This window comes from Microtus pennsylvanicus, chromosome 7, assembly GCF_037038515.1.
Source record: "Microtus pennsylvanicus isolate mMicPen1 chromosome 7, mMicPen1.hap1, whole genome shotgun sequence".
Taxonomy (NCBI): domain Eukaryota; kingdom Metazoa; phylum Chordata; class Mammalia; order Rodentia; family Cricetidae; genus Microtus; species Microtus pennsylvanicus.
This window is the reverse complement of record NC_134585.1, coordinates 16,028,580-16,052,381: the sequence shown is the minus strand read 5'-3', so window position 1 is coordinate 16,052,381 and position 23,802 is coordinate 16,028,580. Positions and strand designations below refer to the sequence as shown.

General features: G+C 43.2%; 1 protein-coding gene across 2 annotated transcripts in view; it reads left to right on the top strand.

The window, feature by feature from the left end:
- Window positions 1-396: 396 nt before the first annotated feature.
- Rhobtb1 (Rho related BTB domain containing 1) overlaps window positions 397-23,802 on the top strand; it is a 112,730-nt gene continuing 89,324 nt past the window's right edge. Inside the window, exons 1-2 of one of the 2 annotated variants that reach the window (XM_075980053.1) lie at window positions 397-541; window positions 4,012-4,104. The gene's annotated coding sequence lies outside the window, so the exon portion shown is untranslated. Of the gene's footprint in view, window positions 556-4,011; window positions 4,105-23,802 lie in introns of both variants that reach the window. The other variant, XM_075980055.1, reaches the window with a different exon arrangement.

Here is a 23,802-nt window from a genome sequence, read left to right as displayed (position 1 = left end):
TGGTTCTTTTCTGTTTTATAATATTTTTACCTAATCAGTTTTACATGCTGTCTTTAAACTGTACTCAGGAAGGAAGCATGACATAAACATGTGACATGTTGGTGACCATGAGGAAAGGAGAGAAAGTATGTGATGTGTGAGTGGAGGAACCCTATGAGGTTGAGTGAACTGAACTGGCAAGAAATTCTGAACCTGAATCCAGGGACCTTGGCACAGCCCCACCTGCTTCTGCTATCACTGACCTATTTGTGCCCAGGGTAAGTAAGCCAAGGCCCGCCCACAAAACACTGCAGACGCCTCTCCTGCTGGCTGGTGTTGCTGTGTCGGGGGAGGTACCCACGGGCTGACACGTGGAAAAACACATGCTCAGAGACGTCTGTGCGGTGAGTGGCCGTCTGTCTGGGTTCCCTCCCTGCTCCAGATGCCACCCAGACATTTGAACCCTCCCAGAGAGAAGATGCAGTGGAGGTCAGTGTCTCAGCACAGTGGCCAGGCGGTGACACAGATGTTAAGCTGAAGCGAAGCGAGCTGCTGATGGGAGGTAAGAGAATGAAGGTGAGCCCTGGCAATTACTTCTGTGTTTGGGAGAAGAAACCAAAGTAAGAGGTTGGGATCTGGTTGTTGGATAGCTGTGTGGGTAGGCAGCGGTCAGTGCACTGTCTACACTTGCGAGCACTTAGGGGCAGGAACCAGCAAGACATTTTTCTGTTCCTTGTGGGAGATCCATCGTAAGCCATAGATATATTTACATGAGAATCTCATGCATGTTGTGATTTACTAAGTTCAGCACTTTTCCCCAGATGAACACTTTTGTTGTTGTTGTTGTTGTCTTTGAGACAAGGTTTCTCTGTGTAGCCCTGGCTGTGCTGGAACTCAGCATGTAGACCAGGCTGGCCTCAAACCCCAAGATTCACACCTATCTCTGTCTCCCATTAGCTGTTATTAAAGGTGTGTACCACCATGGCCCAGCACCGTAGGTAATTTTTTAACTTGACAAACCAATTTGTATTTAGAACAAAGAGAAATAAGATAGTATGCCACCCCAAGTATTTATTTTGGTTTTTTTCATGTCTCTCCTTTCATTCTTTATGTCTAACCAACTTGAATAGTCTTACTGTTACCACTTAAGAATCAGAATGCAGCTGGGCAGTGGTGGCGCATGCCTTTAATCCCAGCACTCGGAAGGCAGAGGCAGGCAAATGAATCTCTGTGAGTTCGAGGCCAGCCTGGTCTACAAGAGCTAGTTCCAGGACAGGCTCCAAAGCCACAGAGAAACCCTGTCTTGAAAAAACCAAAAAAAAGAAAAAAAGAATCAGAATGCATTTTCTAAATAGTATCCTGAGCTACATCTTCACAGTCTTCCACGGGTCTTCTGACAACCATGGAATTGCCTACATTATAGCGTGCCCACAATACTTAAGCAGATTGTGACCTCCATGGAGGGCAGAAATCAACAGGTTATCCCCGATGGGGTTATTAACTTCTTGATAGCAAGCGCTTTGCTGGGTTAGAACCATCCCATGCAAAACCAGAAACCATAAATAAGATCTTCCTAGTAAAATGGTTAGGGTGTTTTTGGTTTGCAGAAGAAGACTTACCCAAGGATTTAAGAAGATGCCAGAAAGTAGTGACAATGAATTGGGGTAAATATGGGCATTTCAGATGGAAGAATGTTAGTAGCATAGGTTTGAGAGAAAGGAATCAACCTTTCCAGGAAGTGGTAGCAGCACGGGAAGATAAATCAGTGACACCACAGATGTTCTTTTTCTTCCTTTTGGAATAGCCCCCATGAAGTGGCTATACACAGCTGTCAGTACCACCTCATAGCTGAGACACATCTTTCCAGCTCAATGACCTATTTATTAATGAAGAGTAATTGCCCTAGAGTCCCCAGCAGTCTCCCCTGGGTGCTGAGAAAGGGATCTCCTAAGAGGAGTCCTCGAGGGCCTGAACTGAGAGCTCAGTTGATAAACACTTGCTGTGCACATGGGAATACCCGCACGAAAAGCTAGCTGTGGTACCATGTGCTTGTAACCCAGCTTTGAGGAAGGCAGGAAGATCATCCCTATGGCCCACTGTCTCTCCAGTAAGCCAAACCTACTTGGTGAACTGCAGGCCAATGGAGATCCTGTCGCAAAGAAACAAGGTGGATGGCCCCTGAAGAACCACAGCCAAAGTGGTTTTCTGGCTCCATTCATATGCAAATCACACTCACACACACACTCACACACACATGCACACACACATGCACACACACACATGCACACACACACATGCACACACACACACGCATACACACACACACGCACACACTCACACACACATGCACACACTCACATGCACAAACACGTGTACACACACAGAGACTCCACTTCTTGTCTGTTCATTAGGAAGACCCAGAGAATGGAAAGAAAGACAATGGTTTACTAATTGAATATTTCTGGTTCATATTTATGATGCTGCCCAACTGAGCTTCAAGCTCATCTCTATGAATAACACCCTTTTTATAGCAAGAACCACTGCCTCCATGAAAAAGTGCTTTTTTATCTTTCAATTTTCATATAGTTATTCCGACTTCTAAATAGTCCATTTTATCTCAGGGTCCCTGTACTGTTGCACATGAAAAAAATATCTCCAGGAATTTCATGCCAGAAGGATGAAATACTTGCTTTCTCTAGAGAATGTGATGAAGTGACATGATTTCTTCTGAAGGACATTAAAATTTTATGCTTTCCTTTTTCCCAGAGTACCAAGAAATTCAAATACAAATTCTACTGCCAGCTACTTTGACTGTGTTGACCAGTGTGCAAGTGTATGCGTGTGCATGTATGTGTGTACATAAATGTGCAGTATCTGCGTGCATGTTTGTGTGTATGTGTGTGTATGCATGTGTATGTTCTTTTTATTCTCCGTGATGTCTTCTAATTCTTACTCCTATCCAACTACTTCTGTTTTGGTAACCACATCAACTCCTTAAGGCGAAGCATCAGCATCCAAACATTCTACTTATCTCCTAAAAGAACTGAGACCAGTTGGCTCTAATAGTTTGATTTAGCCTTGTTTTATCCCTAGATAAAACAAGAATTAAAAAAAATAAATGGAAAGAGGTTCTATGACCTGACAGCATTCTGGGCCAAATATGTCCAGAAGATTCCATCATTCCTCGTGGATAAGTTACATTATAACCAGAGAAGAGAAAGGAACAAACCAAAGTCACCTGGCTGGCTGCAGCTGGCCCTTGTCTTATGTGATCATATTTTGGCAGCGCTGAGTCTGGAATAGTCTGGAGGACTGATGGCTGTGGTTGGCTAGACCTGTAAAGATACTCTTAGGTGGGCTTGTCGTCTATTTGTATAGCAACTTTCAGTACAGGTCCCTGCAACTGGGCCTGCTTTGGGCCAGCCATGAAACGGAGGCTAGTTTATAGTTTAGTTCAATCTTAGTTCAGTGCAGCAGTCTTCATAGTATTAACTGGGTATCTCTCCATTTCTACTGAGTAGCTGAAGGCATCATTTCCACCCAAAAGGTGAGGGAACTGAGCATCGGGGATGTTGAAGCATTAATAACACCTGTAAGGGAGCAGGGATAGAACTCGGTTGGCACAGACTGCCCAAGTACAACCAAAGCCCTGGGGTCCATCCCCACCACTATATAAAACCAAGCATGTTGTTGATGCTTGCCTGTAATCCTAGCGCTGGAGATGTAGAGGCATGTGAATCCAACATTCAAGGTCATCCTCAGCGACTTGAGGCTAGCCCAAGCTACCTGATTCAAAAACAGAATCCTTTAAAGAGGATTCATTCTAGTACCCTGCTTCCAAAGGAGACCCCTACCCCTTTGCTCCAACTTTTACCCCATCTTGCTCTAACTCTTTGGAAGATTTCCAAACGGCATGTCCGGCCTGAGTGGTTCTCGTCCTGATGAAGAATCATCGCTGTCATATGGAACTAATATTGTTTTCCAAAGTTCCTCCTCGTGATTTTGTGTCTCATGAATCCACCTCCTTCTTAGGTCTTACAACAAAGAGGCATCTAGAGGCACGCCCTTCACCAGACTGCCTTCAGTAACGAGAACGGAATTGAAGCTTATTCTCCCTTTCGCATGGTAAGTACTAATTTGAGTAACTGAATTAGTTTCTCCATCCACAGTATTTAACAAAAAAGGAAAAACAGGAGAAATGCGGCTTGTGCGTAAAGATGGCACGCCTTATGAATAGCACCAGATTTGTCCTAAGGGTGTTTGCATTTAAAAGGAAAAGAAGAATGTTCCGTTTTTAAACATTACATTGTAGGTTTTATAAATCGCAGTTGAACATGTTTCCTCTGATCTAGAATTTGAGTTATTTTGACCTACATAGGAGTTGGGAATCATGAAAATAACATGAGTCTTCCGCGCATATTTTATAGACAAGTGGAGTTTTGTGCATAAAACTGACATGTGGTCCCTGCGAAGTCATGGCCACACCACAGGGAAGATTTAGAAATGGACAGATTGCTCTTGAGTAGCACTGCCTTTCTTCCCAGATGCCCCAGCTTGGTGCATCCGCTCCTCTGGGCCTCAGCGCTGGCTGGCTGTAACTGGAAAATGCATCAGCACTCTGCAAGTGGCCAGAATAAAGGTCGGCCCGTAGCTTCGGAAGAAATTGCAATGTTGGTGGGGCTTTATCCCCCAGAGTGACCCTGCTTCGTCTACCCACAGAATCATGTGTTAATTTTGGTTCACAATGTGGTTTGTTTTTATTTCTATATTTAATATTCTAATGTGTCGTTTAAAGAAAAGCCTTCTATGTAACTATGAATATTGGAAGCATTTCATTTAATCCAGGCTTGGGGAAGTGAACATAACTAATGTATGTGAAGACTGAATTGCAGATAAGTCTTAAACAAATGTGGCTTTTATTACCTCTAACTATACAGAGCAACTCCAACAAAACATTACAAAGCAGAAGTCCTTAAGGGGACCCTTCGCAATAAATCATATGAACATTCCGCTATTAGCATATAGATTGAATGTATGGAGGAGCTCGAAAAGGGCCAAGTTTCCTTGAAAATGGTTTATTCTGTGTCTAAAAATTGTACGTAAGGCTGAAATTGCATGAAATTTAAAACACCGTATCTTATCTACCCATAAATACAGCATTTGCAAAGCTAAAGTAAACATAAGGCCAGGCTGTAAACAAATTACTGAAAGGTTTTTAATGTGCTGGGGCCCCATATTAGGGCATGAATAACTTAAAGAGCAGGTGAGGGGATGTTTGTTCCTACGTCTCAGATTCAGGGGCTTGCACTAATGGGTCAGGATCCTATTTACACTACTAATCCCCAAAGCAATTGCTCGTTTGAAGAAGTTCTGTCCTTGGAGTTTCCGTTAATTAAATCCATCTGCAGTGTATACACACTTTTCAAATTCTCCGGCCCTGTTTTTGGTAAGCCATACTCAAAGCAGTTCATGTCATAATGCCTTTCTTAAGGCGTCAACCTTTCTGTCTTAAGGACATCTCAGAACGGTTATGTACATAAAAACTACTAAATCACATTCTCCTGTATTTTAGAAAAGTCAGCCTATTCGATGTTATTATGTGAAATGATCTCTTTGCGATGGTGAGCACAGTTTTCTGCTGAACGTACGTCTAATTTCTAATGTTTCAGTGAGTTCCATTTGTTCTATTGGTTTTCTTTTCCTGCTTTGACTCTGCTAGTCTATTTTTAACTGGCACTGCGCCTTTAGGATTTCACGCAAGCTTTTCAGGGCACATGTATTTAAAATATATTCTGATGAATTCTTTGGGAATGTCACCCATGTCTGCAATGTATTTAGATCACATTCAACTCCCCATAACCCCCATCCTTTTCCAACTCCATGTACTTTTTTTCTTTTATAGATTATAGATAAGGGAAAGAGACGGGGAGAGGAAGAGAGAGGATGTGGGGGATGAAGTGGCATAGCAAATTTAGAGGAAAAATAAGAAAGTACAAGAACAGGTATACTTAGATTCTAACCTCATCTTTCTTCTTCTTCTTTTTTTCAATAATCCACTGAGTCCAGCAGGTGCTGCTGGTATAGCCCTGGGTTTGCAGCCATCCACTGGAGGATGGTTGACCTACTGGGTGGGGGGGGCTACACTCTTAAAGAGAACTGACTCTCTCTCCCCCAGCAGCCATCAACTCTCAATAGCTCCTCAGCTGGGGTGGGGACCTCATGAGACCCTCCCACTCCATGCTAGAATGCTGACTGGCTTGGTCTTGTACAGGTCTTATGTAGGCAACCACAATGGCTGTGAGACCATGAGTGCCTCTGTCCTGTTGTAACAGGGTTCCAGACCTTAGCACAACTGACTCTATGATGGAAGTACCACTCAGATCATAAAACTCAGCGTGTAGATAGTACCACCAGCCAAAATGAAAAACAAGGACTAATCCATCAAAGTCCACAGTTCCAAAGAAGTTTCTAAATGTCCTAACCTTGAAGTTTGGTTTCTATGGTTCTACTTCTGGATAATTGTCCTTGTTAGCTGAACTGTGTCAATCCAGAATACGGGTTTTTGTGCTTAAAAACTCACCCTGAGAAGGCTCAGTGATGCACTGGGATCCCAAACACCTGGTTTCTATTGGCTCAAACCCATGTTTAAGCATCTTCTCTGTTGCATACCCCACAATACTGTCATGTCTATTCTTAAAAAAAAAAAACCTCACCTATCTTAAAAGAAAATAAACTTTATTCAATTAACTCTCCTTCATTTAAGCAATGATCTATGTAAAACTTAATGCTAGTGGTTTCCTAAGAAGATCCAAGTTTCTTTCTTGCTGGAATCATGCTAAGGAAGCATTTTCTCTCACTCAGAGAAAGCACTTGTGTTACCATTTGTATAAATTTTTAATACTGAATAAAATATTAGTGTTTAGCTTAATATTGATTCTCAGTGTAATATTCCTCCATAACGGCACACTAATTGGTTAGGATTAAATCAGACAGATTCAAGAACCCGGAGACTATACCAACTAATATGTGTAATTCTTTTTCATTAGTTTCCAAATTCCATTTAAAATGGAGTTAATGTGTTGAGTAAAAGATCATAGGACAATATAAGCTCTGTGTAGTAGGTCATGTACAGCCACTTTCTTCCCACTCCTCCATCTTAATATAGAAGTGGAGTGGGGAGGGAGAGAGAAAGAAACTCTGAAGTCTAAATACATTGAGCAATCCATATGCCTTGAGATGGTGTACATGCACTCAAGTGGCAGGCAGGCATTGAGGTAGCCTACTGATTTAGGTGTTCTATGGTATTGGGGTGGGCCAATGTGCATGCACTGAGGTAGTCTACAGTGTTGAGGTGGTCTATATGTATTGAGGGAGTTTACATGCATTGACATGATTTACTTTCTTGATGTGGTCTACATGCTTTGAGGAAGTGTCCATGCATTGGAGTGATCTATACTCAATTAGATGGTCTATGTGCATTTAGGCGGGGTATATCCATTGCAGTGGTTATATACGTTGAGGCAGGATACACATATTGAGTTGGTCTACGTTCAATGAGGTAGTCTACATGCATGGATGCACTGTGCATGCATTAAGGCAACCTCATGCATTGAGGCAATCCATATGCACTGAGGTGTTCTTCTACATTGAATCATCCTCCATATGCTTTAAGTTGCTCTATGAGCATTGGGCACTTTAGCTGACAATCATGGTGTATTAGATGTGTTCCTTGGACTTTCTGGAGCCACAGCATTCCCTTCACTAGTATTGGGCCAATAGCATTACCTCAGACATTCTCAGTGGGTGCGTACCTTTGGTCCCCAGTGATACTTCATAAGGATTAGAATCTTGGCTGTCACCATAGAGAATATACAGCTTGTACTAGTGAGTGAGCACAAGCCTCCAACACTGCTGAATATCCCAAGACAAGCAGGACAGGCTCCCACAAGAAAGCCTCCTCAGCCCCAAAGGTCTAGGTAGCAAGGCTAAGAAACACTTAAAGCCATGTGTTGAATGAGCATGGGGCCTGATACAACAATACTCATAAAAATACTCAGACAGGCTGATGTTCTTGTTACCGTAACGGAATTGAGAAGGAAGAGCATCAAATACATAGTCTCAGCTCTGAACACTGCAGACAAGGTAGGCAGCCCTCTCAGGGACATCACGCTGACCAGTCAGGCACCTGCTTGGGGGTGGCTTGTTTTTAGATGCTGACCCACTTAATGCTTAACTGTCTAGAAAGCCTACGGATAGGTAGTATCAAAGTTCGCCAGCTGTCATATGATGTCTGTGTTTTCAGAAAGTGGAATGAAATAGGCAAGGACAGAGTAAGCATCATTTTAACTTCTATGACCAATGGCAGGTCAGGAGTCCCCTGGTGGTCATGCTTTGGGTTTATAAAACAGACTGGTGTCTGGACAGGTGGAGTTCGGTAGAGTTATCTCCTGCCTAGTGTAAGATACATGGCTTTGGCAACCTCAAATCAAGTTGAATACAACCACAAAATATGTCTGTCTTAATGGTAAGCTGTTTTACGTAGAGAAGATTCTTCACACAAGAATCGAGGGTCTAAAGGTCTGAGCTTACATTTCAGGACTGGAATCATGGAGCTCTATGCCCTTGAATAATTTACATAACTTCTCTGAGTTGTTTCCTTGCCTATTTAATGAGTGTATCATTACCTCATAAGGGTGTGGGGAGAATTAAATGAGACATAAAGCACTTGGCAGATGTTAAGCCGTTAATAAATGATAACGGCCATTGATTTCATGTTTTTCCTTTGACTCAAAAGCAATCCTGGGTGCCTTGTATTGACTTGACATGGTGGCTGTTGTGACCTTCAGTTGTCATTGTAAAGGATGACCCTGATGCTTAGGGACACTTCTTTATGAAAATAAACTCAAAAAACATCCCTTGTTTCCATAAATAAAATCTTCAACTCAGCCAGGTGGAGTGGCAAACGCCTTTAATCCCAGCACTTGGGAGACGGAGGCAGGCTGATCTCTGGGAGTTCAAGGCCAACCTGGTCTACAAAGATATGTTCCAGTTCAGCCCGGGCTACACAGTGAGACTCTGTCTCAAAAACAAAACAAAAAAAAAAACTTCAACTCACTTCACTTACGTTAATTTGAAAAGGAAGTGCCAATCATAGTGGTTGGTACACACCACTAATGCTACCACTTAAGAAACTGAGGCAGGGAAATAAAGAATTTGAAGCCAGTCTGGGGAACTTAGAGAGACATTGCCTGTCTCTATTTTTAAATGAGGAGGTAGGAGAAGAAGGGAAGGAGAACAAATATATTAAACTCGTAATTTCCCAGTGAGAATTTTTCTAAGAAAAAAAGGTGGATTTTCAAAATTAAAGAATAAATGATGTGCCTCTCTTTATGGCATATTTAATATAGCTGATAATCCCCTTCTTAATTAGCCATGTAATTATAACTCAACAGAAAATTTCCCTGATGAATGTGGTAACCTACTTCAGAGAGGAAATTGGCACCCTCTGGCCACTCCTACCTCGAACTGTGATGCTTTTTCAACTCTAATTTGTTCTTAACCTGGAAAATCTCAGGAGAGATGAGGAGCCAGCTATTCATAATCTAATCATTCCAAGGCCTGGGTATCAGTCAAATTCACCTGTCACTGGTGGGCTCAATATCCCATCTCCCTTATTCCTTGGAGACTGTTTAATCTTTTTTTGTGTTCTGACCACCTATATGGTTTCAGTTTGAAAATAAAAACAAGACTAAGCCATTCGTGAAGAAATAAATTAATCATTTACTGGTTCTTCTTAACTAGCCAGGTGTCCCTCATTTCCAACTCCCAAAATGCCAAAGCCTGAACAACAGTACAAAAGACTGCTTCGCCATCTTATGGGGCACTTATTTCTACCACACCCTACACAAGATTAAGGAAAGAAAGTTTTTTTATCTATTCCAGCAATAGATTTTTAAAAATTCCCAAGCATAATTGATGCATTTATTTCTTTGGTCAGTTTTTGGTTGGGTTTTTGTTCATTTGCTTTTATTTTGAGGCAGAATCTCATGGAACCTAGGCTGGCCTCAAACTCATGATGTAGCTAAGGATGATCTTGAACCTGTGGTCCTCCTTCCTCTACGTCCCCTGCGTGCTACCAGGCCTAGTTTTAAGCAGTGTTAATGACTGAACCCAAGGCTTTCAGAATGCTCCCAGCCCGAGTGTCTTTGCTTTGGTTTGGTTTGGCTCTTCATTTTTATCATAAGTTTTATCCTTAGTTTAAAAAGTGTCCAAACTTAGTACCTTGTTCTGTGGAAAGTCATTGGTGAATTCCCACTTGTGACAAGTTCTGTACTTTTGCACCATTACAATATTTGAATATGCTTGCATCTAATTGCAAAGTCTTTTGATAATTTCTGTATCTGATCCATTCAAGGTGGACAGACACATAATTATTCATGCTAATTAGTTTGCCCCCACCCATGTCGCTGCAGCATCTTTGCAATAGCGAGTGCTCATCACTTCGTTCTTGGACTCCAAATCCTCCAGCGCTTCCCTACGCCATGCAGACTCAACAGCTGTGGCCTCCCTGACGTCATTGCCTCTCTCCTCCCCCATTCTGTTCCACTCCAGTCACTCCGGATCCTCTGCGTTTTGCCTTCCTCAGGATCTTTGCACTCTTCTGCACTGTGTCTGAAACTCTGTTCTCCAGGAAGTCACATGACTTGATCTCATGGCCTTGCTCTACTGGCTCTCAGCTTCTAGTCTTTGTTCAAATGTTGTCTCCTATCCAAGACCCTTGTTGTCCACTTTCCTTAAACGTGCACTCTCTCCCCATGCGTTTTCCCTTCCTGATTCTTTTCTCTCTGTGTTATTTGTTACCCTCTGATAAACTTTATAATTAAATACCTTTTTCTGTCTTCCTTCCTAGCACATGAACTGAAAGAGGGCAGCGATTTCTATTGGTTTTGTTTGTTGAATTCCAACTGCTGCTCTCATTGATAGATATTAGTTATGTTCGTTTAGACCTTTATTAACCTTATTTCTCTGCCCTCAGAGATTTATTTTGCCATCTATTGATTTTTTTTTTGTACCAGTATTCTACTTTTGTCATGGTTGCATTGTGTTAAGACCCCCACGTGGCTTAAGTAACCCTAAACAGAAAGAATAATTCACGAGGTGGTAAAAAACAAGATCTCAAATTGTCTTTTACTACAGAGCCATAGTGGCAAATGCAACATGGTACTGGTACAGAAACAGACACTTTAGCAGTCCCGCCAGGAACACTTCCTTCCCTCTGAGATTTAGGAACTAGATGAAATTCCCTTTTGCTTGCTTTTACCCCTGTTGAGTTGAACAGGACAAGTTTGCATTTCAGCAATGTTGCTCTCGCTAATGTTTTTCCCTCTCAGACAAGGGCACAGTTATCACCTAAATGGTGAGTTAGCTGGGACGAATTAGATTCCTGACGAGAATACTCAGGGGTGAATCATGATCACGGGTGTGTGTGTGTGTGTGTGTGTGTGTGTGTGTGTGTGTGTGTGTGGTGTGTGTGTGTGTGTGTGTTGGAAACACCAAGTCTACAAATACTTAAAGGAAAGAAGAAATGAAGATAAGTTTTCTTTAACGCCGAGAATATTTTTCCGCCACTCATAAAACAAATATTGGGGACTTAAGCCTGATCCAAGGAAATACCTCCTTCCCACAACAAGGAAGCTGTAAACACAGTTCATGACCGAAGATTACTCACAGCTCATTCCTAACAACGGCACATGACACACTGGGAGGATTAGCAGTGTCTGAGATATCTCTGGCCAGCTGCTTAGCATTTGGCAGTGGAGGAGGAGGAATTTCTGTATCTATGTCCTCCATTAAAAGACACGAGCAGAGCAAAAGCATTTGAGGTGCTTTATCATTTAGCCAAGGGACCTTGCAGATGTTAAAGGTGTGCTGAGTAGACTCCAGGTTTGCTAAAGTCAATCTTCTTGATAATAAGCCTCCATTTGTAAGAAGAAGAAAGGAATTCAAGCCTATGCTGCTCAGTTCTCTCTTGTGCCCTCGAGTGGCGTTTCTCAGCATGAGAAAAAAGGGAGCAGATTTATCTCAGAGAGCCTACAGTGTTTTGAGCAGCTCCACAGTGAAATGACCTCGATTCACCTGGACAGGGCCTCTGTCCTAGAGGTTAGCACTGCGGGTCCGTTTAATGCAACTATGCAGAGGACCCGCCACCCTCAAGTTCACATCACTCTCCACCTCAATCTGTAACTTGCAATAAAGCAAAGCCCAGAGCGTGTTAACATATCTTCTCCCTAATTAGAGAAAACCTCCACCCCATTCCCTTTGCGATACTATGTCCCTACAAGTGAGAGATCTTGCGCCCTTTGAAGGAAGCCTTTTAGAAATGTCCCTAGGGATAGAACAGCTAAGAACTTTGTCTCCAAAAATGGTGGCGTGAGGCAGGAAAATGTTTTAACATAACCAATTGCTCCCATGAAGCTTTGAAGGATTCTGAAGACACCATTAAAAATTAAATAAAAAGCCTCAGCTTGAATTTGTGCATGCTTCAATAGGCAAAAAAGTTATATTTAATGCAGAGGGTGTTGAATCTGAATTAGTACAAATATTATTAATTTAATGTTCATACTGCATTTTATGGTTTATAAACTGGTTTGCCATAATTTTATACATTTCCCTCACAGCGGCCCTATAAAATATATCAGCGTTTTATTTTTTCCGCTTGATGGATGAGGCGAGCTTTAATAAGTGATTCATTTCCTTCCTGCGCATATTGGTTAACTGGTAAATGATTAATTTATGTCTACATGAACTTCATCACTCAGAGTATTTATTTAAGTGTGAGTTGGTATTTATTTTGCCTGCAAAGCATCACAGTATCCAATTATATATGCAAGCTTTGAAGGCAGCAAAGCAGCCACCGAAGGCTAATGCAACATTAAGTCAGGTTTTAAATCCATAGTAAATTCCAAGTTACAGGATTTAAATCAGCCCTCCTCCTTCCTCCCCACTCAGGTTCATGTGGGTGAGAAATGGCTCCTCTATTAAATAGCAAAGGGGCACCTGGGCAATCACCCCGGGACCAAGGAAAGATGCGTTGAGGTTCTTCAGAGTTCAAGATATTAACTAAAGACAGACCCCCAAAGACTGATCCCATTGCATTCAGTGAGGACAGAAGAAAAATGGGCTCCTTTCATTTATATCTGCCTGCAGAATGGGTTTGCAACTGATGGGTGGGGGCCTCTTGGTTTGTCTCCCTTTGTTCTTCTTTAAGTGATCTGCATCAACTTTGCACCCATAAAATTGCTAATCCTGTCTGTGGTCTTTGTTTCTTTTGTTATTGCTGTGATAACGTCTGACAGTCGCAGTTAGGTGAGAAAGGGGTCATTTTAGCTCAGAGTTCAAGGTACCTAGCCCCGAGTGGTTGGAAAGGCCAGGTGGCCTGAGCTCAAGGCAGCTGGTCACATGGCATCCGCAATCAGGGGGTAGAGTGGGATGAACACATGCTGTTGATCAGTTAACCTTCTCTATGTGTACAGTCCTGGATTCCAGGCAAGGAACGGTGCCACCCACAGTTATAATGGCTGTTCCCATATCAACCCAGCCATCACCCAGAGGCATCCCAGAGGTCCACCTCCCAGATGACCAAAGATGCTGTCGAGTGGACAATGATGTCACAGACTGCTGTGTAGAGACAGACGTGGGGCTAACCACATGCAAGTGATGCATTGAGGTTTCCTTTAAAAAGCAGACCTGTAAGTTCTTTTGCATCATCCTCAGCATCATCCAGGGCCATGAGTTAAAATCTTTCCCAGTGGATGAAGTACGCAAACTCCAGGATTCCCAAAATGCTCCCTCCCTAAGCACTTACCTGCTGCTGGTTCTCCTACCATGCTGTTCCTGATGACCCTATCCTGATGCTTCTACCATGATGTCTGTATGGTGATGCCCCTGTCGTGACACCCCCGAAATGATGTTCCTACCACGCTGATGTCCCTCTCATGTTGCCCCACCATGATGCTCCTATCATGCTGCAACCTCAGTCCTACATTTTAGAACAGAGGAGCACCAGAAAGTTAAAATTTTATTGTGTCAGTCTTTTAAAGACAATTAGAAATGTGCTTTCTTTACGTGATCGTGTGTTATATGTTATTCTCCTTCATCTACAGACCTCAGGACTCTTCAACTCAGCCAATAAGACTAAATTTTTTTAAAAAAAAACATTTATTTATTATATTATTATATATACCGTGTTTTGTCTATATGCTTGCTGGCCAGAAGAGGGCACCAGAAGTGAGCCACCATGTGGTTGCTGGGAATTGAACTCAGGACCTCTGAAAAAGCAGTCAGTGCTCTTAACCTCTGAGCCATCTCTCCAGCCCAAGACTAAGATTTTTTTAAATGCATTGCCAAGAGTCTCTGTCCTAATCTCATTTGCAAAGAAATTCTCGAAAAGTAAACACATTGTGTGGGCAGGATACTTAAACTCTTCCAGGATCCAGGAATCCTCTCTCAAGTTTAAAATGTACTTTTGGAATCTTTCAATTCAAACCCAGGAAGTGCTCTGAGGTGGATTTAATGAAAAGAGTTGTATTTTTTTTAATTTCTGTACATATGGAAATATAAATTCCATCATCTTGGGTGCACCAATGAGACATCCTGTTATGATATTTCTAAGTTAGTGTGCTTTGCTATGCAGCTTTTCAATCATAGCATACTAAAAAAAATTAAAAATTAAAACAGGCAGCATTAGTAAAAAGAAATACCACTGAAATATTCTCTGTGGGCTTTTGCTTAAGGATTAAATATAGCAGCGACGAAAGGAATCCAGAGTGCAGCTTCCTAACTCAGAGTTAGCTAGCCGGCTTTTTCTGGATTATTTATATGACAATGACTGCACATATATAAATATATGTATGGGGAAAGAAGATATAGATACCCTAGTCATTTTACTCTTGTTATAAAAATAGAGAAGAAGATACATATGCAGTGAAAATAAGTGTTCCAAATATAAGTATAGAAAGTATAGAAATCCCATGTTTTCAAAAACCCCTTCAGCTGGCGAGAAGGCCGATAATATGTTCTCCCAGTTCTCCCAGCTCCCACTTCCAACTCTCCAACTATCCCAGCATTCCTTGGGAAACAAACTGAGAATATTTGACAGTGCCTTGCTATCCTCTGTCCTCTCATTTGACATGTATTGTAACGTCCACGTTGGACATATCATTGCCCCTTGAGAACTCCATGTCCTTGGCTAGCCTGACAAGAGAGTTGTGAGCGTATACACTCTCCAGTACACCAATGAGCTGGGTGAAGAACCAGTTTAGATTCTTCTCTGCCCTCCTTTCCCATCATCCTGCCTATAACGCGAGACACAAGTGGGCATGGTTCTCCATTCTCAGGTGCTCTGCTTGATCCTCACATTCTCAGTTTTGTAATACGAGAACTCATTATTATGGCCTTTTCTGTTTCGTTGCTATCTTTGTGTATAATTCAGTTAACTTTTGCCTAAAGGAAATATTTCAAAGGCTTTTTTTCTGATTTATCTATTTTTAGGCTTCCGTAAAAGCATGTGCTGTATGTTGGTTGTGTTTGCCCTCCTCTTTGTCCTAGCTCCTCCGCTCATGAGTCCCTGCTTTTCCAGACCCTCTCCCCTCTGTTTTCATGTCATGTATGTATATGCGATTTTAGGTGTCTATATAAATTTTGGGAACCATGAATGAAAGAAACTGTGATATGCATGTTTCTGAAACTGACTTAATTTGCTTACTATTCTTATGTGGAAATGTTGGAAACTAACGGCGGTCACAAGGGAAAGCCCTGTGCTCTCTTTGAAGGTGAGCTAAGATCCAATCAGTTCGCCATGACTTATCAGAACGGCACGTGGAGACGTCACTACCCCTCATTTGGCCACAGGAGAGAGAGTGGGACATTTACAAAACTGTTGCCTAGAATGTTCCTTTCAGCTTAACATGCCAGTGTTTAACCCATGTGTAGCTTAAAAGCTCTCATGAGTAAATATTCCTATCCCGCAGAAGTGGGTTTATTCCTTAGTGAAGGATGGAGATCTAAAATGGAGGTAAGACTAATATCTTAATATGGACAGAAGACCAAGAGAAGGTAACACCAGGCGATGAGGAAGGACAAAGAGTAAGCGAAAAGATACATGGGCCAGGAAAGAGAGAGAGAATCCAGGCTAGGAAGGGCTGGGGGTGGGGACAGGAGTAGAAGAGCTGTAGGAAATGGAGGAAGGACGACCACAGAACAGTATTAGTTCAATTATGTCACCAAGGTATCTAACATGTTATATGCTGGGTTTCCAAAGATATTTTACAAAATCTATTTTATCTTTCTGGCAGTTGAAAGAGTGAGATTCCAGACTAATATAAGAAGCCCTCCATGGGAGGAGGGGGGATGGCAAAGAGAGAGAGAGAGAGAGAGAGAGAGAGAGAGAGAGAGAGAGAGAGAGAGAGAGGAAGAGAGAGGGAGAGAGAGAGGGAGAGAGAGAGAAAGAGAGGGTGAGAGAGAGGAAGAGAAAGGGAGAGAGAGGGAGAGAGAGGGAGAGAGAGAGAGAGAGAGGGAGACAGAGAGAGAGAGGCGCATTAACCTCTCATGGCTCTAAACACCGGCTGTTTCCTCCTTCCATCTTATCCCCAGACTCTGAACTCAGACTCACTGGTAACCAATTCATTGATTACAGTTTTCCTCCTCACGTGATCACGTCTGTCACTGAGCAAGAAAACACAGCCATGAGTCAGCGCCACTCATTAGCTTGAGGCAGCTTCGCTCTAAATAACGCGCAGGCATTCTGCTGTAGACACAGAGGCGGTGTTGTCAGCGAGATCATTTTCAGAGGACACAGCTCTCGGACCCTGTCGTACAGACAGGGAAGTCCTGTTTCGGGAACATGAGGCCAGAGAGCGCTCTCTCATTATTTCTGCTTGTAAAATCTAATCTTCCCCGTATATGTTATCATCACGCCTTCCATCCAGCACAAAAGAGAAGCATGCTTGTAAGCAGTTACCGCCAGTCCACCACTGTCCTTCGAGAAACAGGTTCACCTAGCCAGTTTAACTCCTCGGGTCTTATCAACTAAACAATCTTTACTGAGAATCTACTATCAGCAACACAGGATGAACCCAGGAGACCTGAACTGGAAATGAACTCTGTGGCTAATAGACAGCAAATATCCCTCCCAGTGACTTCTTCTTAAATATATATATATTCAAATCTCGGCCAGAAAAACAGGAATTCTGTGAATGAATGACCCTATTCTTTCTTTAGACATACAGAGAAATTTTGTATATATACACACATATAAGTAAACTGATTACCAAGACGCGGTTCAGTTAGTTGAGTGTTTTCCTAGAATGTGCGAAGCCCTGAGTTTGATTACCAGCACCGTATAAACAATGTGTTGGCTCTTGCCTCTAATCCCAACACTTATGAGGTAGAGACAGAACTTTCAAGGTCTCAGCCTGAGCTATTGGAGACTGAGACCATACATAATAAACAAATAAATAAACAAACAAGCAGAATCCACTGAGAAGAAAGGGAGGAAAAGGGAGTTGGTCATTGCCTTCCTTGTCTACTCCCAGCTCCTTATTTGGCACAGGTATATAATTCATTAGGAGCCCAAGTTCTGCCGTCACTTTTGTTAATTCAGTGATAGTTTAACTAGTTTCCAGGTTCATGGTCACTCCCTGTAACTAATTCAGCAGCGGTCTTATGCCTGCCTCATCGGAACTGGTGGACTAGGAGTGAAGACATGATGCTGAGAAGCTCTGGGAGCTCCTCAAGTGAAGCCTCATGGCTTCTGCTCACGCAATGAGGCATTAGGAATATTATATTTCAGGGTAGGTATAAAGAGAGTTCTGGAGATTGCTTCTCCATTTCAAGAAACAGTGGGCACCAAATGACCTGCGTTTGGTCACTTTTATTTGTTTCAATAAGATCATCCTTAAGCCTGCTGGTAAATTATTTTCCCTAAACTGGTCCAAAAGTTTAAGAAGACATCTCCATCAGAAGCCGAGGCTTTACTCCCCGCATCCTTACCTCACATCAGTGTGTGGTACCCCTCCCTGCATTGAAGACATCCTTATTAATGGATAGGTCAATCCTATCCCCACATGTCCCAGGGCTCCTCTTATGCAAGTCACACAACACCAACACAACTTACCTGTTTCTCATCTTTAGCATGCTTGGCTTCTTAGACCCTGAGCTTCTCAGGTCCTCCCAGGCTCAGGGTTCCTTCTCGTCAGGAGTTTCAGTCCAATTTCTTTTCCATGTGTCCCCCACATCTCTGACAGCATCATCCAGGTCTCTGATGCTGTTTTGCTTGAGCACAAAGTCCAAATGATGAGGCATGGGGCTCTGGCTCAGCAGCAGACTGCTTTCCAAAGATACACAAGGCACTGGGATTTGGACTCTGCTGTTTTTCATGATTTAATCCCCAAACAACATCTTCGATATCCCTACAGGAATGAAGTATTCGTTCAAAACAAAAGCAACGAGAAGCCTCCATACAGGAGCGAGGAGAAGGGATGGGTTTTCTCTCTTGGGTGCTATTCTGAATAGAGACAGGAAGATGGGCTTGATGACCCCGACGATGACCTGGAAGCTGTGAAATTTTGTGATCATCGCAGCTCCTAGCATCTCATTTTCATCAAACGCCAGCATCTAATCTGCTCTAAGCTATGAGCGTGTCTAACAGATGGAAGCATCTTCACAGAGGATTCCGCTTGCTTGCTCGGCAGTGATCTCCTTAGCCATGGCTTACATTTACATTCGAGAAAGCCACTATAACACCCATAGGAAACCATAAAGGAAAAAGTCACCGGTCATACCGTGTAATGACCCGCAATCTGTCCTCGACTCCTGCCTTAGGCATCGCTAAAGGATTCATGCGCCACTTTCTTGTTGTTGTTTTGTTTTGTTGTTGCTTTACCTACAATGATTCCTGCTTTCTACTTAATTGTTTCTACTTAAGCACCATCTCTGTTAACATCAGTGGCTCTTCTGCTTCCAAATGAGGCTACCTTCCGCAGAGCAGACTGAATCTGCCAAGGTTATCCCGGGGAAGATCAGCAGAGGCTGTGTTAACCAGTACCAGCCCTTCTCAATTAATCCACCAGCACTGGGTTTGCATATTTAGCCCGGGGCCCAACTTAGAACACTGCAGTTGGGTTATTCGTTTCCATTATGTGGAGTCAGCTATTTGTTAACGTGTTCATTTTTATTATGTGTGTAATCTCAGTGTGTCTCATATACATGAGTGCAGTGCCCGCAGAGGCCAGAAGAGGGCGCAGGATTTCCTACAGCAGGACTTGCAGGTGGTTGTGTGCCTCCCATTGTAGGTGCAGTGAATCAAATTTGGGTCTTCTGCAAGATGAGTACGTGTTCTTAACTGTTGAGGCCTCTTCCCAGGCCCTGGGCTGTTTCAGAATCTGTGGGCAAGTTCAGGGATTGTTTCCACAACCCAGAATGAATTACAGAATCCACTTGTATCAGTCTGAGAGGTTCTAAAACTACTCTTTATTAAATTATGGCTGTGAATGAGGCTATGATAAGAGCGTCCCCTAAAATCACCTACCCTGAGGGTAGAGAGATGGCTCAGTTGGTAAAGCTGTTGTCATACAAGTGCAAAGACCTGAATTCAGATCCCTAAGAATCCACGAAAAAAGCTAGGTGTGTTGGTACACGCCTGTTAACCCATCCCTAGGGGAGGAGGGGGAAACAACAGGGTTGTTCAGTAAGAACTGCCCAGCCAGTTTATCGAGATACATAATGCCTGGAATCAATGGAAAGACCCTTGTCTCTAAAAAAGAAAATAATAAAAAGATTGACCTCTGACCTCCACTCGCCCATGCACACATGCACCCACACACACAAAGAGGCACACACACGAACAACTACACACACAAATACACCTTACCCTGACCATCACAGGTTCTTTTCTTACTGAATCACTGTAACAATTCTTTGAAGTTCTACCAAATAAAAATAGTGGACTGTGTGTATATATTCTAGGACATCTCTTTTCTGATACTGGCTTTGACGACTCGTGAACATTTTCACAAGCAGTTGTTCGGTACTGAGTTTGTTATTGTGCTGTTGTTGTTGTTGTTGTTTGTGTTGTTGTCGTTGTTGTTGTCGTTGTCGACTGTCCCAGCTGTAGTCTGGATGCTAGGGAGACGCCCAGTAAGGCACAGCATTCATCTTAAGTTGCAAAAGCCCCATTTGTATCACGGCACACATACAAACATAAAGCAAGCAGGGAAACAAAATGCTTCGCAAGCTCCTTCCTGAGCTAGCTATTGTTGGAAAATAATGGGCTCTTACATTATGTGGTGACATCCTGGAAGGGCAGAAAGAATTCTACTCGCGTCAGAAATGATTCCAACGTGGCCTAGTGGACTATTGTTAACCAGGAATTAGTTCCTTAGGTAAATATGTATCCTTGAACTTAACACAGTTACTAAAAGTGATAAAAATATTGAATTAATGCTCTGCACATATCCTAATGGAATTATCAACAAATACCTAATGCTCAATAGGAAAATTACACAATAGCATTCATAGTCCTGTCTCTTAAATAAACACAGGACTACTGGGCAGAATAATGAGTTTCATACCTGCAGAGGGAAGGGTTGGTCCATACTGAATATAAATAGCTTCCCACCTTTCGTATCACCTAAACCATATGTGCTCAAAACGAGGGGGAGGGGGTGGCGGGAGAGCTCAGTGGTAAAGAGCACACACTCTTCTTGCAGAAGACCCCAGCTCAGCTCCCAGAACCCATGCTGGGTGCTTCACAGCCACCTGTAACTCAAGTTCCAGGGGATCTGCAACCTCTGGCCTCCACAGGCACCTGCACTTGTGCACACGCATGCGCATGCACACACACACACAATGCAAAGATGAAATGATTCCAAAAGAGGACTAAAAGGCATTTCTAATGCAGCGAGCTGTCACCCCCCAACAAACCCTCTGTGGTGGGCATGGACATGCACACAAAGTCCTCAAATCAATATTAACTAATACAAGCACTGCTGACCTTTGCCATGCTAAGTGACAGTCCCATAGGATCATCGTAGGATGTTCCCTCAGACAGATACACCAGGAGATGAAACAGACAGCCAAGTCTCTAATGGTGATGGAGGTGGTGGTGATGGTGGTGGTGGTGATGATGCTTTTTTCAGTTGACCTCATCTCTATCAATCAGGCAGTGACCCAGTTTAGGTTTTTATTTTTTCCTTGCTAATGTCAAAATTGCGACACCTTAGCCCAGCATGGTGGTCCATGCCGTATTCACAGCACATGAGAAGCATAATGAAAAAAGAATGGAGGGTTGGAGGCCAGCCTGGAAGACATTGTCAAAAAAAAGCAATGATGTGGGCTGACCAGCTGTAAGTCCTATAGCCCCCCACCCCCAGCAGTCACCTTGAGGTCAGGGGAACTGTTCTAAGACCTTTCTTGTCCTTTATTCCCCCAGCTCCTAAAACTACTGCATAAAACTCACCCTCAGACTAATCAGAAATAAAAGGTTAGTAAACAACTCTCAAACTGATGACTTGGGATGAGAAGAAAGCCCAGAGGCCATGACTGTCCTACATCCTCTCCTGACATCTGTCAGGCGATGGAAACCTCACGAACAGGAGGCGTCAAGAGATGCCGGGCTAGCCGCATTCACAGACCACCCAGCATTTCAGATAGGGTGCATCCCTGCAAATGCCACTTCTTGCTCTTAAACTTAAGCTTCGGCACTGACGCACTGCCAACTTTTTCCACCGTAAGCACCTGTCCGTGCCACTCACTCTCTCGGGCTGATTTCCTGTCGGCGTCTTAATCGCTTTCCTTAGACTGTTCTCTGAGTCACTGTAATGAGGGCAGGCACGGGTATTGTCTACAAAGCAGTCTTGTAGAACCCCAACAGCAATAACTGCTTTTCAGCTCGGTCGACCACTGAAGTTACATTCATGGCTGCTCCATTGGACCCATTGTTCCCCAGTGTGTCTAGTGCCAGTCATACATGCCCCACCCAGTGGCTTCAGGGTTAGAACCTGTCTTCTGGAAATTTCTTTCCATGGATTGAGCTCATTAAGTCTGATCAAAACTGATAGGTATTTTTAAGACACTTCCTCTTTCTCCCTTTTGAAAGCTCAGAGCCCAGTTGCTGCACCGTCTTCCTCCTCCCCTGCTTGTTCCCAAAGACAGAGGACAATGGACCCCAGTGGAAACTTCAGTTCGTTCATTGTCCCAACTGCCATTTTTGGGACATAAGGCATTTCCTACTTTTAGAATCAAAACACTCAAAACTTGGTAATTTGGGTGTGTATTACTATTTTAAGACTTAAGAAATACTCTATCTGGAGACAAAATTCCTATTTATACACCAGCCACTTTTGAATTGAATCAGGCCACATGTCACACCCACACGGCAACCCTCCACAGTAGCTTCCTGTGGCTAAAGTGGGCAGCCTCCATGTTTCTAGAACCATCATTCGCTGTCTGGGGAAAGGCAGAGAGTCTGTTTCCTTGGTGAATAAATGGAGTTACATATGAACTGACTGTGAGAGGAACGGAAGCTAAACAAGAAGGAAACTGAGTGAGGGTTGAAAGAAGGAACCTGAGAGAGAAGATTTAACTCAGGCCCTTGAGATCTTTCTGTGCTCCAATGCTAAGAAATCCTCTGCGGATTTCTTATTCCCAAATTCTCCAAATTCTCTTAGGTCCTGACCTCTTTTCCATGAGCCTGGAGACTTCAGGAGACATCTTTGGAAATTGAAGGCAGAGAACAGGGGGATTTCAGTGGAGTTACTTTTGACAATTCAGAGAAAGTCCTCATGGCCACATCTCACACTTAATAGAAATCTGGTCATCAACAGAGATTCTGAAAAATAACTGTTTGTTCCAGGGTTGAAATCATTTCTACAGAATGGAGACTGTATACCCACAAGTTCCCACCAGTCAGATCCTGAAGGCAGAGAGCACGGAAGCTGTCCTCCTAACTCCCACCAGTCAGATCCTGACACAGGGAGCACGGAAGCTGTCCTCCTAACTCCCACCAGTCAGACCCTGATGCAGGGAGCACGGAAGCTGTCCTCCTAACTCCCATCAGTCAGACCCTGACGCAGGAAGCACAGAAGCTATCCTCCTAACTCCCATCAGTCAGACCCTGATGCAGGGAGCACGGAAGCTGTCCTCCACACTCTCCTTACTCATCTTAGTCTTCCAATCATTCTCAAGCCAAACATCTTTGTCCTTGGCTCTGTGCTCTTTTTTGTTTTGTTTTTTGTTTTATTTTGTTTTGTTTTGTTTCTGAGACAGGGATTCTCTGGGTAACCCTGGCTGTCCCGGAACTTACTATGTAGACCAGGCTGACCTCAAACTCACAAAGATCCGCCTGCTTCTGCCTCCCAAGTGATGGGATTAAAGCTGTGTGCCACCATCACCCAGCTGAACCTTCTTGTTAAGCCTTCACTATCACTGTGGTAGAGATGCCTCTCTTTCAGACCAAGTTGCTTTCTTGGACCTTAAGAAGCAAGAATGAACACAAACAAGCATATACATAGAGAGAGATAGAGACAGAGAGCTCAGAGATATTTTATTTCTAATCGGCCCCCAATCATCATGCAGAAATTTATTTTAGTTTCTGCCTAGCCTGGATGTCACACTTGTGGATTTTCATAAAACCCATCCACATTGTGGGAGCCCCTAGTTAAGACTCCTACATCCCCTTGGGGGCTGCACTCATCACCATGGCAGAACCAACCACACTGCCCAGGACCGTGCTTGCCCAGGACTCTTTTGCCCAGGACCCTGCTTGAT